We start from the raw sequence: 15777 nt of genomic DNA, 5'->3' as shown, positions 1-15777 counted from the left end.
AGGTGATGATGCAAACTAAACTGGGTTAATACATTATGTTCCACCCTTTGAATGACCAATTAACATTCTGTCAGCAATGACATTTATTTGGTTGATCCAATATGACTCACTCCAAATGGATACTAATATCTGTCATGAATATATGCATATTTATTTTGGCCTTTAACCTATGCTGTTCAATAAATGTTGAGTGGATGGCAAATAAGGGAGCAGAGACCAGAAAAACAATCATATTTCTTTGTTCTCTTTTCTTAAAAATGATGTCCATATTTATCTTCAGTGTCTTTTAAAGCTACAAAATAATCATACATGGTACTTTTTTCTTTGTTCTATATAACTCTGAATCTATAGTAGGGTATACACCCACACTGTACACATTTTTGCCACATAATCCAAGTATTTTTAGGCTATGATGAATATTAAAAACCATTTGGAAGATATTTTAAATCTTATGTATTACCTTCACAAAACATAATAGCTTTACTCACTATAGTAATTGAATTCTATACATGCAGTCATATATAGCACTAATCATAAAGAGATGGGCCTTAACTGAACAGAATTATGTCTGATAGATATTAATCAGTTACATTGGAAGAATGAAACTTAACATATTCTAAAATTACACTGATATTCCATTAGGAGTTTTATTAAGCTGCCTTTATTTTAGGAAATAAATTCCTGTTTTGATCAGTGATAAGCTACATGACCTGAAGAAGTTAAATATAAAAGAAATTAAGAAGGTACAGAACTGCACTTCTGTGTACATTTTCAAGATTCCCTTCTCTTACAGGCTAAGTAGCTTTCACTTAATGTGTAAGGGAAATTTTATTTGTTTATATTTTCTGTGAGAGCATTAAGGTAGATATTTTTTTCCTAGGTCAAGACCTGAACATCATCTCAGAAAGTCAGGCTAAGGAAGATTATTAATCAACAAAGAACTTAATGCAGACAAGGAAACATAAGAGTAAATGTTAATGAAGGTAGCCAATAGCTAAGAATAACATAACAAACAAAAAAAACCTTATTTTTGCAGTGGAATTTCAGAAATCTGGGTCAATACTAAAGACACAGCAACAGGGGCGCCTGGGTGGCGCAGTCGGTTAAAGCGTCCGACTTCAGCCAGGTCACGATCTCGCGGTCCGTGAGTTCGAGCCCCGCGTCGGGCTCTGGGCTGATGGCTCGGAGCCTGGAGCCTGTTTCCGATTCTGTGTCTCCCTCTCTCTCTGCCCCTCCCCCGTTCATGCTCTGTCTCTCTCTGTCCCAAAAATAAATAAATGTTGAAAAAAAAAAAATTAAAAAAAAAAAAAAAAAGACACAGCAACAAATAAAAATACATATTTACATTTTAAGTTATAAAATATTCTGAAATATTTAATATTGATTAAAGTGTATACATGTATTATAATTTAAAATGAATTTGTCTCAATTTTCAGGTCTATCTTTTTAGGAATGATATACTATAAGGAAAGACTTTACTAGAAAAGAAGAACACATTATTTTTGAAATTAAAAAAAAATTGCTACTAGGCAGAAACAGTAATAACTAGAAATACTAAGAAACAGCTGTTAATTATTATGTGCTGTGATTGCATTGGCAATAGATGGGAAACATGAAGAGATGATAAATAAAGACTGTGCTAGCAAATAAATAATTTGGTTCAGTAGGGGAGAAAATTAAATTAACCACTGGAAGAAAAAGAAAGAAGTTTCTTCTTCATAGATTTAAGCCTTATTGGAAAATCAATGAAAGCAGTGTGTTGAGCCTAGTGATTACATCCTAGCCCAACATGCATTAATTATTGTCTATCAAGGGATAAGGAAAAGGTGTGAATGTGTGCTTTATTGTGCTCTCTTTACTGCTTAAAAAGTATATTAAACTTCAAGATAGGGAAGGAGTTCTTAAACAGGAAATAAGGGAAAAATTGACTAATTCAGCTGCATTAAAAAAATTATCATCATCAGTAAATTTAGTTTAAAAACGAGGAAATACAAACATAAACATAAGATGATATTTGAAGTACACATATACAAGAAAGAATACTGTCCAAAACATAGGATGATATTTGAAGTACACATATACAAGAAAGAATACTGTCCAAAAAATAACAGGAAATCCTACAAATCATTACAAAAAATGCAAAGAAAAAAATTGGCTTAAGATACAAAAAGAAAAATTACAGACTAACAAAATTATATATATATAAATGATATATATACTATATAAAAATATATATATTAATTATATATATATAATTATATATATATTATTGTAGTATCATACAGAGTATTTCCATTGCTCTACAAATAGTCTGTGCTTCAGATATTTGTCTCTTTCCCCCAACTTCTGACAACCACTGATCATTCTACAGTCTCCACAGTTTTGCCTTTTCCAAAATATCATATAGTTAATAGAGCATGTAGCCCCTTCAGATGGTCTTCTTTAACTTAGTAATATCATATTTAAATTTCCTCCATGTCTTTGTATGGTTTTATAGCTCATTTCTTTTTATTTCAGAATAATATTCCGTTGTCTGGATATACCAGAGTTTATCTATTCATCTACTGAAGGACATTTTGATTGCTTCCAACTTTCACAATTATAAATAAACCCTACTGCCTATGCTTTTTTCTTGGAGCTTTATGGTATCGGGTCTTACATTCAAATCTTTATCCATTTTGAATTATTTTTGTATATAGTATGAGATAGTGATCCAGTTTCATTCTTTTACATGTAACTGTCCAGTTTTGCAAATACTATTTGTTGAAGAGACTCTTTTCCCCATTGTGTATTCTTGCCTCCTTTGTCATAGATTAAACCACCATATATGTGTGGGTTTATATCTCTAAGCTATTCCATTGATCTATGTGCTTGTTTCCTTGCCAGTACCCTAATGTTTTCATTACTAGAGCTTTGTAGTACACTTTGAACTCAGGGAGCATGATACCTTAAGCTTTGTTATTCTTTCTCAAGATTGCTTTAGTTATTTGGGGTTTCTATACATAACAATCAGCTATTAAAAAGAGAAACTAATAGACAATCCTATTTATAATTGAATCAAAATACTTAGGTATAAATTTAATCAAGGAAGTGAAAAATCTGTAGTCTAAAAATTATAAGACAATGATGAAGGAAATTAAAGATGATACACATAAATGTGAAAATATATCATGCTCAAAGATTGGAAGAACCACGACTAAGTGGGATTTATACCTGGGATGCAGGGCTGGTTCAATATCCGCAAAACAATTAACATGATTCATCACATCAATAAAGGAAAGGACAAGAACCATATGATCCTCTCAATGGATGCAAAGAAAGCTTTTAACAAAATGCAGCATCCTTTCTTGATAAAAACCCTCAAGAATGTAGGGATAGAAGGATCATATCTCGAGATCATAAAAGCCATATATGAACAACACAACGCTAATATCATCCTCAATATGGAAAAACTAAGAGCCTTTCCCCTAAGGTCAGGAACAAGACAGGGATGTCCACTCTCATCACTGTTACTCAACATAGTATTGGAAGACTTAGCCTCTGCAATCAGACAATACAAAGAAATACAAGTCATCCAAATTGGCCAGATGGAGGTCAATCTTTCATTCTTCACAGATGACATGATACTCTATATGGAAAACCCTAAAGATTCCACCAAAAAACAGCTAGAAATGATTCATGAATTCAGCAAAGCTGCAGGATATAAAATCAACACGCAGAAATCAGTTCCCTTCCTATACACCAACAATGAAGCAACAGAAAGAGAAATCAAGGAATCGATCCCATTTACAATTGCACCAAAACCATAAAATACCTAGGAATAAATCTAACCAAAGAGGTGAATAATATATACACTGAAACCGATAGAGAGCTTATGAAAGAAAGTGAAGAAGACACACACACACACACACACACACACACACACACACACAAAAACACGGAAAAAGATTCCATGCTTCTGGATAGGAAGAACAAATATTGTTAAAATGTTGATACTACCCAAAGCAATCTACATATTCAATGCAATCCCTATCAAAATCAAAATAACACCAGCATTCTTCACAGAGCTAAAACAAATAACCCTAAAATTTGTGTGGAACAAGAAAAGACCCCTAATAGCCAAAGCAGGCTTGAAACAGAAAACCAAAGCAGGATTCAAGCTATACTACAAAGCTGTAATCATCAAGACAGTATGGTACTGGCACAAGAACAGACACTCAGATCAATGGAACAGAGTAGAGAACCCAGAAATGGACCCACAAACGTATGGCCAACTAATCTTTGACAAAGCAGGAAATAATATCTAATAGAATAAAGACAGTCTCTTCAGCATATGGTACTGGGAAAACTGTACAGCGATATGCAGAAGAATGAATCTGGACCACTTTCTTATACCAAACACAAAAATAAACTCAAAATGGATGAAAGACCTCAATATAAGACAGGAAGCCATCAAAATCCTCAAGGAGAAAGCAGGCAAAAACCTCTTTGATCTTTCCCGCAGCAACTTCTTACCCAACACGTCTCCAGACACAAGGGAAACAAAAGCAAAAATGAACTACTGGGACCTCATCAAAATAAAAAGCTTCTGCACAGTGAAGGAAACAATCAGCAAAACTAAAAGGCAACCAACATAATGGGAGAAGGTATTTGCAAATGACATATCAGATGAAGGGTTAGTATCCAAAATCTAGAAAGAACTTATCAAATTCTACACCAAAAAAACAAATAATCCAGTGAAGAAATGGGGAAAAGACATGAATAGACACTTCTCCAAAGAAGACATCCAGATGGCCAACCGACACATGAAAAAATGCTCCATATCACCCATCATCAGGGAAATGCAAATCAAAACCACAATGAGATACCACCTTACACCTGTCAGAATGGCTAACATTAACAACTCATAGTACAACAGATGTTGGCGAGGATGTGGAGAGAGAGGATCTTTTGCATTGTTGGTGGGAATGCAAGCTGGTGCAGCCACTCTGGAAAAACAGTATGGAGGTTCCTCAAAAAACTAAAAATAGAACTACCCTAGGATCCAGCAATTGCACTACTATGCCGGAGTGTAGCTCCCCCAGGTCCAGGGGTTCCCGAAGAATGAACAGCATCAACGAAAAAGTGAAAATAAAATAAAACAGAAATAAAAATGGACACAGACAACAGCACTGTGTTGGACTGTCCACTTTATTGTGGCAAACGTGGCATTATATTTGTTATAAATTTCCTTGTAGCATGTGTCACCTATGTTTTCTGGAATTAGTTAATTCTAAAAATATTCCTATGTGTTATCACCCTTTAAGGTATAACATGGTTATTTTCTCATAATGTTCCTTCCTGCCCTTTGCTTATTGATTAATTTCTTACATTATTTTCTTCACGTATCTACGTTTTTCTATAATCTATAGAGTATTTTCTTTCTTGTTTTCATGAAAGGTCATCTATCTCTCAACACCTCAAGTGGAACAGTTACAGGGACAGGACCTCTTAGTTGTTTTCCCAAACCATTTGTGGTTTGAGGAACGAAAGTGTTCGCCTGGGTCCAAGGGGCCAAGAGGGGGCCAAGAGGGCCTTAGGAACCCATGCCTTGTGCATTCTCAGAAACACAACGCACCTAGGAACTAATGAACCATTCTGTACTTTAACCGACTAGGTTCAATCATCATCTGGAATGCCTCCTGGGGGCCAAGTGGGCCTAGGGGTTGGAGTAACTTGTGCTGATAGATCCACTCCTTAGTTGCTGGAGTGGGGCTTTCAAGCCCATTTGTCTGCTCCTTGCTTGGGAAATATATGGGGCTATCTTTCCTTTAAGTAGAGGAGTCTTTATAGGGGGTGGCAAGGGCTAGATGTAGGGCTGCACAATTTCCTTGGAGAACCTTATTTTCTTTCCCCAATAGTTCTTTTCCCAGGGGGCCTGTCGAGGGCAATTTCCCCAACAGACAATTCCGCAGGTACTTTTATTAAGGCCAAATTACCTGAAAGCGGGAGTACAAGAAGCTTCACTGTTGGTGGGCCGCCCTGAAGTCCCTATCCGTCCACCACCCGGGCCCTGCCATCAGGCTGGTTGGACAGCTCGGTTTCTGGCACTACTAGGTATTTATCCAAGGGATGCTGGTGTCCTGTTTTGAAGGGACACAGGCATGCCAATGTTTATAGCAGCACTATCAACTATAGCCAAAGTATGGAAAGAGCCCAAATGTCCATCGATGGAAGAATGGATAAAGATGTGGTGTATGTTTACACAATGGAGTATTACTCGGCAATCAAAAAGAATGAAATCTTGCCATTTGCAACTACGTGGGTGGAACTGGAGGGTATTATGGTAAGTGAAATTAGTCAGTCATAGAAAGACAAATATCATATGACTTGACTCATACGAGGACTTTAAGAGACAAAACAGATGAACATAAGGGAAGGGAAACAAAAATAATATAAAAACAGGGAGGGGGACAAAGCATAACAGACTGATAATTATGGAGAACAAACAGAGGGTTCCTGGAAGGGTTGTGGGAGGGAGGATGGGCTAAATGGGTAAGGGGCATTAAGGAATCTACTCCTGAAATAATTGCTGCACTATATGCTAACTAATTTGGATGTAAATTAAAAATAAATAAATAAAAATAAAAATATTGGAAAAATAAAATAATATAAAATCAAATTGTAAAAAAAAAACTTTTTTTAAGCACAAAATTAGAGGACTTACACTACCTGGTTTCAAAACTTATTTTTAAAATAAAAATTATTAAGGCAGCATAATATGACTACAAAACAAGCAAATAGATAAATGGAAAAGAATAGGATACAGAAAAGGAACTACACATAGAGTCAATATAATTTTTTAGAAAGACTGAATTAAATTTAAGGGCAAACAGGAAATCTGAGTTTCCATACGGAATAAATGACCAGTGACTTCATTCAATATATAAAAACTTAATCTGTGGATGATAACAAACCCAAATGTAAAATCTGTAAGTTGAAGCTTTCAGAAGAAAATAAAGAACACTATTTTTGCAACTTGTTGGTAGGTCAAGATATTTTAGGCAGAGCACAAAAATACGAAACGCAGAAGTAAGAGTAAATAAAAACTGTATTCCAGCATACATTTAAAACTTTATTAATAAAAATACTCAATTAAAAAAATTAAAAAGCAAGCCTTAAGGTTCTATTACATAGAGAAAGAGCTTTAGAGCAAGATGGCTGGCTGGAACATCCAGACAAAGGAAACCTGAACACTGGGGTTAATACATTTCAAAAAAATCTGCACTCAAGTTTGATTTGAAAGGAACAAAGACATTCTCTTTAAGGGTGTCTTAAAGAGACAAACTTAGAAAATGAGGACTAATGTATCAGTGTTGTTTGTATACCATAGCCCTTGACCCAAAAGTTTGCTTTTTTTTAATTTTAATTTTTATTTTTTGTTCAGAACTCTGCATGCAACCTTCATTTCACCTCAGGTGATAGGCAAAATGAAGAAAATACCAAGAGCTGAATGTACATTTCCCACTAACCTTTTGAAAACAAAATTATATATTTCTTGAACATCAGTGCTAAACTGCTGCAAAATATATAGTTCCACACACATATTTAAGAAAAATAATATGATTCCTAATTTTTTGCCATGAGTGAAAACACAGCACTTTCACTATTATTTATATAGATTTTCCTTGGGATTCATTTTAACCTCATATCAACTGCATAGAAACTGTGTGAGGACAATGGCCTGATTTACACACTAGTCCATGCATCCCATGGATAGTTTGGAGAACTGAACCATTATATTGTCTGGTGATTTTCTTTTAAAAGAAAGCAATAACTTTGAACTCTTGCTTCAGATAAGCACAAAATGTAAACATTCCAAAAACCATACATGAACTTAAATATTCAAATTGGTGTCAATGGCTGATATTAACCTTTTTCTGAGGGCTACACTTTTTTCATTGTGTAAGTTCACCAAACATAGAAAACAAGACAGTAAGGTTTCTGAAATGGAAGAAAAGGTAATATGTGAGCTTGGGAAGTTATAAAAAAGTTACTGATTTTTGGTTTTCAGTTACTTCCAAACTTTTCCCCATATATTGATAAATAAATTACTAAAAATATTGAACCAGAAAAAGTAGCAAGAATTGTGAATTACCATAAAATAATTTATCTTCAATTATTAACACTTGGGAACTAGTTGAGAAAATATTCCTTTTATGCAGAACAAAATAAAAACTATATATATCAAAAGTAATTTTTGCTCTTTCCTAGTCTTTACATAGTTATATGTAAAACAAGAAATATGTTAAACTATTTGCAAAATATCTATAGGGCAACTAAGGTAGTGAGTATGAATGTGTTCATGTTGAACATAGATTAAATCAAGTCTAGAATTTACCTACAAGAAATAAATAATATATATTAATATTATTTAATAAATAAATAAATATATATATATATTCACATTTTAATCATTGTCTTGAAAAGCTTTCTCATCTTCATTATCCTTTCATTTAATTATTTCTCTATCTGGTCTTATTTAATAAATAAATAAATAAATATATATATATATATTCATATTTTAATCATGGTCTTGAAAAGCTTTCTCATCTTCATTATCCTTTCATTTAATTATTTCTCTATCTGGTCTTATTTAATTAATAAATAAATAAATATATATATATATTCATATTTTAATCATGGTCTTGAAAAGCTTTCTCATCTTCATTATCCTTTCATTTAATTATTTCTCTATCTGGTCTTATTTAATTAATAAATAAATAAATATATATATATATTCATATTTTAATCATGGTCTTGAAAAGCTTTCTCATCTTCATTATCCTTTCATTTAATTATTTCTCTATCTGGTCTTATTTAATTAATAAATAAATAAATATATATATATTCATATTTTAATCATGGTCTTGAAAAGCTTTCTCATCTTCATTATCCTTTCATTTAATTATTTCTCTATCTGGTCTTATTTAATTAATAAATAAATAAATATATATATATTCATATTTTAATCATGGTCTTGAAAAGCTTTCTCATCTTCATTATCCTTTCATTTAATTATTTCTCTATCTGGTCTTATCATTTTATCTTAATGTATATTTCTATTAGAGCTGCCTAAAAATATTTGGATTATTTCTGTTGTCTATTAAATAAAATCTAGGGAACTGGAAACCTTACCAAATTTTTAAAGTCCCCACTATGTGGTTTCCAGCTCTTTTTTTCCATCCTTATGTCATACTGCCCTTATATACATGCATACATGTATACATACATTCCAGAAGGAAAAAAAAAGCTCAATTGTTTCCAGCTAGAAGGCAGATATTTATGTAAACCAACAATTCTACCATTACAGTAGGAAAATACCATGTAATTTATGTAATCAGAATTTTAAAAATTAAAGAACTGAATACAAACAGAGCTTACAGACATAAGGGATTGAGCTCCTTCTAGGTGAGTAGAGCAGAGCCTCCTTTTATTTCTGAAGACACTAGTGGACAGAAAAACAAACTTACCATAGGAAAGAAGGTACAAGAATGATAAGATACTTTGTAAAGGCAAGGAAGAGATGAACTTCCGTTACAGCCAGTGTCCTTGAGAAAAGGCTAATGTCTCAAATTTCAAGCTTCCCCTATGAGATTTTGCTATTATGTGTGAATTGATACAGAGAAGGACAATTCAGAGAAATCTTTTAGTTTTAAGGTGCTGTGATCCCAAGTCCGGCTAGAAGAAGTCCTCATTCCACCCATGACGTAGGAACTCAGTACACAACAGACACTAAATTCACATTGCAGCTGTGACTCAGTTCAATTTTTATTTTATTAAGTGGAAGAAATTCTGCCTCCAAAAATCTTGAAGAAAAGTGTAAAACCCTATCAAAAGAAAATATTTTCTTCTCTGCTATTATATCATGCCAAATGTCTGGTGGATGTGAACTAGCAGGTAAATGTGAATGATATTCAAAGAAAAATAAAACCTGACAGTAAAAGATGACATGCAGGATTACCCAGGAAATGGTGGAAATTAAAAAAATGAATAAATAACATAGTGAATCAAAAAATACATAGGGAATTTCAGCATAGAAAGAGAAGTTTTAAATAACCAAATGAAACTTTTAGAAAACCTATAATATTTCATATTAAAAATCATTTGGGCATATTAGTAGATAAGGCAAAGAAAATATAAGTGACTTGTATGCAGATTGATAGAATCCAGCTAATTTAATAAACAAATTAAAGAAAAAACAAAGAAAGAAAAATGGAGATGCAAACAAACATGAAAAGATGTCAAGATTCCAATCTACATTGCACTGGGTTTATAGAAAAAGAAAGAAAGAATGGGAGAAAAAGTTTTAAAAGCTATAATGTCTCATGATTTTCCAAAATTAATTAATGATATTTACCCCCAGATTCAAGATCAAGAGGAAAAAAAGGAAAAACATACTAAAAGCTGCTGAAAGTCAAAGATAATCAAAATGTCTTTTAAAAAGCTAGAAACAAAAATAACAAATTACAATCAGAGATATCATCATCATCATCATCATCATCATCCAACATTTTGTTAGAAACAGTGAAAACCACAAATAATGGAAGATCACCTTTAAAGTTTGGAAAAGAAAAAAGGCCCAAGAAAAATATAATCACCTAGATAAAAATATAATAACTTATATTATAATAACTCTTAAAAGTAAAACTAAATGATGACACAGGCACTTTCTTTGTTCTTGTTTAGAACCTGCAGACTCGTACCACAAAGAATGATAAAAGTTTTTCAGGTTAAAAGAAAATAATATCAGGTTGAAGTATGAATTTACAATTCTATAAAGAGAAAAGGGGAGCTAAAGAGAGTAAAGGGGTGGACCAAATTAAAAAGTATTTGAAAATACATTGTAGAGAATACTGCCTACTGAAAACACGAGATAGCAATATATTGTAGAGTTCATAATTTAGAAGCAAAAGCAATTCTAAACTACCAAAAGAGAACTTAATTGATTCATTTAAGAGGAGAATGAAAGAGAAACAAACTAACAAAAAACAAGCAAGGAAGAAAATATCAGAGAAAACCAATTACATAATAGTAGACCTAAGGCCAACCATATCAGTAAAATATATATTTTTAAATGCCGTAAAATAAAACAAAAAATAAGTAAAAAGTGTGCCTAAGACCTCAACAAGCATTTCATAGAAGAAATATTTTATCAAAATCATTAGAAATTATAAACTTCTTGTATATTAGAATTTCAAACTTAAAAAGAATTATAAAATCAAATGTTGACAAGGATGCATTACAAATAAATGTTTACACATTAATTTTCAGCTTATAATATAGTACATTTAGAGAATGGTGTGATATGCTCTAAAAATTTTAAACTTAAACATTCACTTCAACCTAACAAGTTTATTACTTGATATATGCCCAAGAGGAATAAATGCAAAGATTCTCCCATAACAATCTGCCTCATTTTAATAATTTCACTGTACTTTCCAATTCCCATTTATTGTGTTTTGTTATTCATAGCTCTTTAATCTGCTATTTAATATAGGCATTTAGTGTTTGCTGTTAGTCTTCCCCAATAGAACATACTTTTTTTGAGCAAAGAATTTTTTCTCTTATATTCATAACTATATATCCAAAGCCTATAACAAAGCTTTACCCATAGTACATGCTTTATTTTTATTGCAAGAATAAATGATCCACAACATAGGCTTTGCTAATGTCATAATAAGTGTTAGAAATGGGTATAGAGTTACCAGATAAAATAGAGGGCATCAATTAACTTCAAATTTCTGCTGAAACAGAGAATGAATTTTTAGGGTAAATATGCCCCAATTATTGCATAGGGCATATTTATATTTTCATTTTTGTTTTTTTTATAGTTGTGTATTATTTGTACTGTCTGATTATTATTTTTTTAATATTTTATCCAAGTTCCAGTTAGTTAACATACAGTGTAATAATAGTTTCAGGTGTATGATATAGGACGCCCATACTTTTGTTTGTTAAATATGACAACAAAAATATCACTGGTGAAATGAGTAGCTTGTTACTCATTTCAAGCATCAAGGATTCTTTCTGAGTGGACTTAATGACATTCAAAACTATGAATTACATAAAGTAAAAATTCCCTTTATCTTTGCATGAGAGAGTATGAGGATCCAGTGGACCAAGTAACTTGTTTATTTTGATTTTTTGTTTTTTGTTTTAATTATAATAATTAGACATTCATGCAAATTTTAATCCGAAAACCCAAAGCAACAGAGAGCTGGGACTTGATGAAATCTTACCAGTAACAGTAGGTCATATGACCAAACCTGCCCACACAGACACAAAAAAGATTTCCTTGTGTTACAAAATTTGGTCAGAAAATTGCTACTGTATATCTGAAAGCAAGATTATGGAAAAGCAATACTTTTAGCTGCACCGAATCATTTGTGTCAATCTTACCACCTAGAAAAATCTAATGGCTTTGTCTGTCCAAATTATTTTGAATCATTTTACAATGAAAAATGATTGCTCATCATCACTATCAGGCATGGAGGGCAATGTATCAAACTACATAACATTCATTTATGTTGTATAATACCTAAAATATATTTAAGTAGGGTTCAGGATTTGTTTCACCAGATTTGAAAGAAATGGCATATTGGTCATAGATAAAGTATCTTTTCATATATTTATCTTTTTAAATTTAATTTTCTGCCAAATTAATTATCAGATTTTCTCTTTCACAGTGTAGTAAAAAGCAAAACAGTAATTTCTATACAACACAAACCCACATAACCTTATAAGTTGAGAGGAGAACCTTGATGGAATATGCTTCTGGGTACTATTTTAATTTAATTTTTAAAATGTACTTCTGCTTGTAGTCAAATGGAAAAATGCATTAAGAATGCATTCTGATCTATCTAGACTTTTTTTTACCCACTCCTGAATAGAAGCCCCAAAGCAAAATGCTTATAAAACATAAGAAATTAAGTAGAGCTATATGCTTTCGACCTTATCAAATGTTTGGCTCTAGGTATAAAGGTAGGGCATTTCATTTTTTTTAACGAATTCACCATGTTTGAATATTCAGGACTATCCTAAGGCTAAATTTTCAATTTGGAATAATTTGGAATATACATTTTTGAGTCCATTTTTTACATTGGAAGTATCCTACAGTTGGCCTATTATGGGGCATAAGCTTAGGAATCCCCTGAGTTTACACCAATGGGTTAACAAGGCATAAAGAAATACAAAGTCATAAAACGCTCACACCCAAGTTTGGGTAAACCAGATTGGCACCCCAAGAATAGGGGGATTCAAAGGCACCTTGAGGATAGGGAGGTGCAAAGGTGCTAGGAATAGGGAGGTGACTGCCCAACTCCCGGATTTTGTTTGGTATTAACCCAAACCCCTAACCACAAATATCCTCAAGACCCCCTTTCCCTCATGTCACAAGTTAATGATCACAGATTCATTGTCCCTTTGTGCATGTCCACCGCCAGTTTGTAAGCCTTCTGATCCTAATAAAAATGGGGCAAGGACCCTTATTTGGGGCTCTTGTCTTTTTCCGGACATTAGGCACCTCTCACTTTCAATTCTGCATCCTGCTCTTTTGCTAGACAGTAGAGAACTTTAGATCCAGAGTCTATGACAGCCTATATCTACAATTTGCTTTTCAAATACTCAAAACACTTAACTGCTATATTTTAACTGTCTGTGCTAAAGACTATCAAATAGTTAAAAGAAATATTAATCTGAGGTAAAATTACCATGTAAAAAGAACTATAGTAAGTAAATGGGAGACACAAAACCGGATTAAGCACTCTCAAACTGACATCTCAATTTAATTCAGCTGACACAAAATAAAAGGGCATAAGGAAATTAATGGTAATAATACAAAACCAAATTAATTATTACCAATTTTAATCTCATACAAGATATATTTCTATCTATAAAATACATAATTTAACTAGTCTATACGAAATATAAGGTAGAACGTTAACCATGATCAACATATACCTTAAATATTCATATTGACATAAATTTAACTTGCTTTATTATTCATTCTAAATTCTCATGAATTCTTTTTTTTTAAGCTTATTTGTGAGAGAGAGCAAGAGCAAGGGAGGGGCAGATGCTTAACCAACTGAGCCACCCAGGCACCCCAATTCTCACCTATTCTTAATCCTCATCTTGTATAATTTATTCACTTCAGAGAATTTATTATGAATGAGCAATCTTATAATAATATACTTGATCATTTATTTTTTAACCACTTGAAAATTAAATTATCAAAATTGTACAATATTAAATCAGCTTACTAAACTAATTGTAAATATGGGACAAATGAACCTGAAGAACATCAACATAAAAAGGTTAAATCAAGTTTATCAATATATAGAATGGTCTTATAATTCATTAGGTTCCAAGACGATGCTAGTTAATTGAACCATAGATGAATTCAACCATAGATGAATCATTCAACAAGTGAGGAGGAGAGCCAAGATGGTGGAACAGCATGGAAGTTTTTTTTGCATCTCGCACCCATGAAATACAGCCAGATCAACACTAAACCATCCTGCACACCTAGAAAACTGATCTGAGGATTAACACAACAATCTGCACAACCTGAACCACAGAACTCAGTAGGTACACAGTGTGGAGAGGTGAACTGGGAGAAAGAGAAGCCATGGAGGGCAGGGAGCTGTTTTTGTTTGTGGGGCAAGGACATATGGGGGGAGAGTAGTATAAAAGCACCCTCCCAAAAGCAGCTGGAGACAAAGTGAAAAAGTGGAAACCACCACAAGGACTGAACTAAAAAGGGAGAAAGGAGAAAGGGGAGGGTTTAAATTCCATTAAGACTCTATAAACAGGGGGAGCACAGAGTCTAAAACTCCACAGCTCAATACCTGGTGGTGTTCCAGTGGGAAGAGCGAACCCCCAGGAGCAGAGTGATGTCTGGGGGTCTTCAGGCCACATGGGGAGAGGCAGTTCCCCTGCTGGGAGGACATTTAGCAGAGGCTGTACAGCCCCCCACAGGCAAACCCCAGAGAACAACCATACTTGCTGGTGCTGGAACAAGGTCATTAGGGTGAAGACTGGTGCCAGAATGTTGCCAGAATGAAGCCTGGTGCCAGTCCCACGAATGTCCCTAGGTGCAGCCAGCACCTGGCCATTGCTCAGTAAGACCATCCCACAGTGTCAAAACAGGTCAAACCTGCAGCCCCCCAGAAGTGAGGGGTAGGGAAACACAGCTGCATCTGATTTAAAACTCAGGAGGGAGGTGCTGCCTGGCAACCTGATGGCTTGGTCACAGACAGTGTAAAAGTAGGGAGTAGAAGGAAGCCCGAGACAAAAGATGGGCACACGATTGCTGATCGGGAAGAACAGAGTTCCCATACTAGAGACTGGATAGCTGGGTGATGCCATTTTCACCCCTCCTGCACATGCACGTATACACACAAGCGCCACAACAATCCAGCCCAGTAAGCTATGCAGAGCCATCTAGTGGAGAATGGATCCATTACAATAATCCCTGACCAACTGGGCCAACCTCGCTCTTCAGGAACACCACAAATCTCTGTGTCTGCTTAGTTTATGGACTATAAAGTGCTTCATAGTTTAACTTCTAGGGGAAAATGATGTAATTTCAATTGTATTTCAATCTATTTGCTGGTCATCCACCTATTCAATTTTTTTTCTGTTTTGTGTCTTTTCTTTTTCTTGAATACAGAAAGAAAAAAATTACTTTTATTTTCAATTTTTATTAAAAATATTTTTAATTTTTTCTACAAT

Source organism: Puma concolor, chromosome A1, assembly GCF_028749965.1.
Source record: "Puma concolor isolate L17-30 chromosome A1, mPumCon1.1.hap2, whole genome shotgun sequence".
Taxonomy (NCBI): Eukaryota; Metazoa; Chordata; class Mammalia; order Carnivora; family Felidae; genus Puma; species Puma concolor.
The sequence above is the reverse complement of the archived record's forward strand: the minus strand, read 5'-3'. Positions refer to the sequence as shown.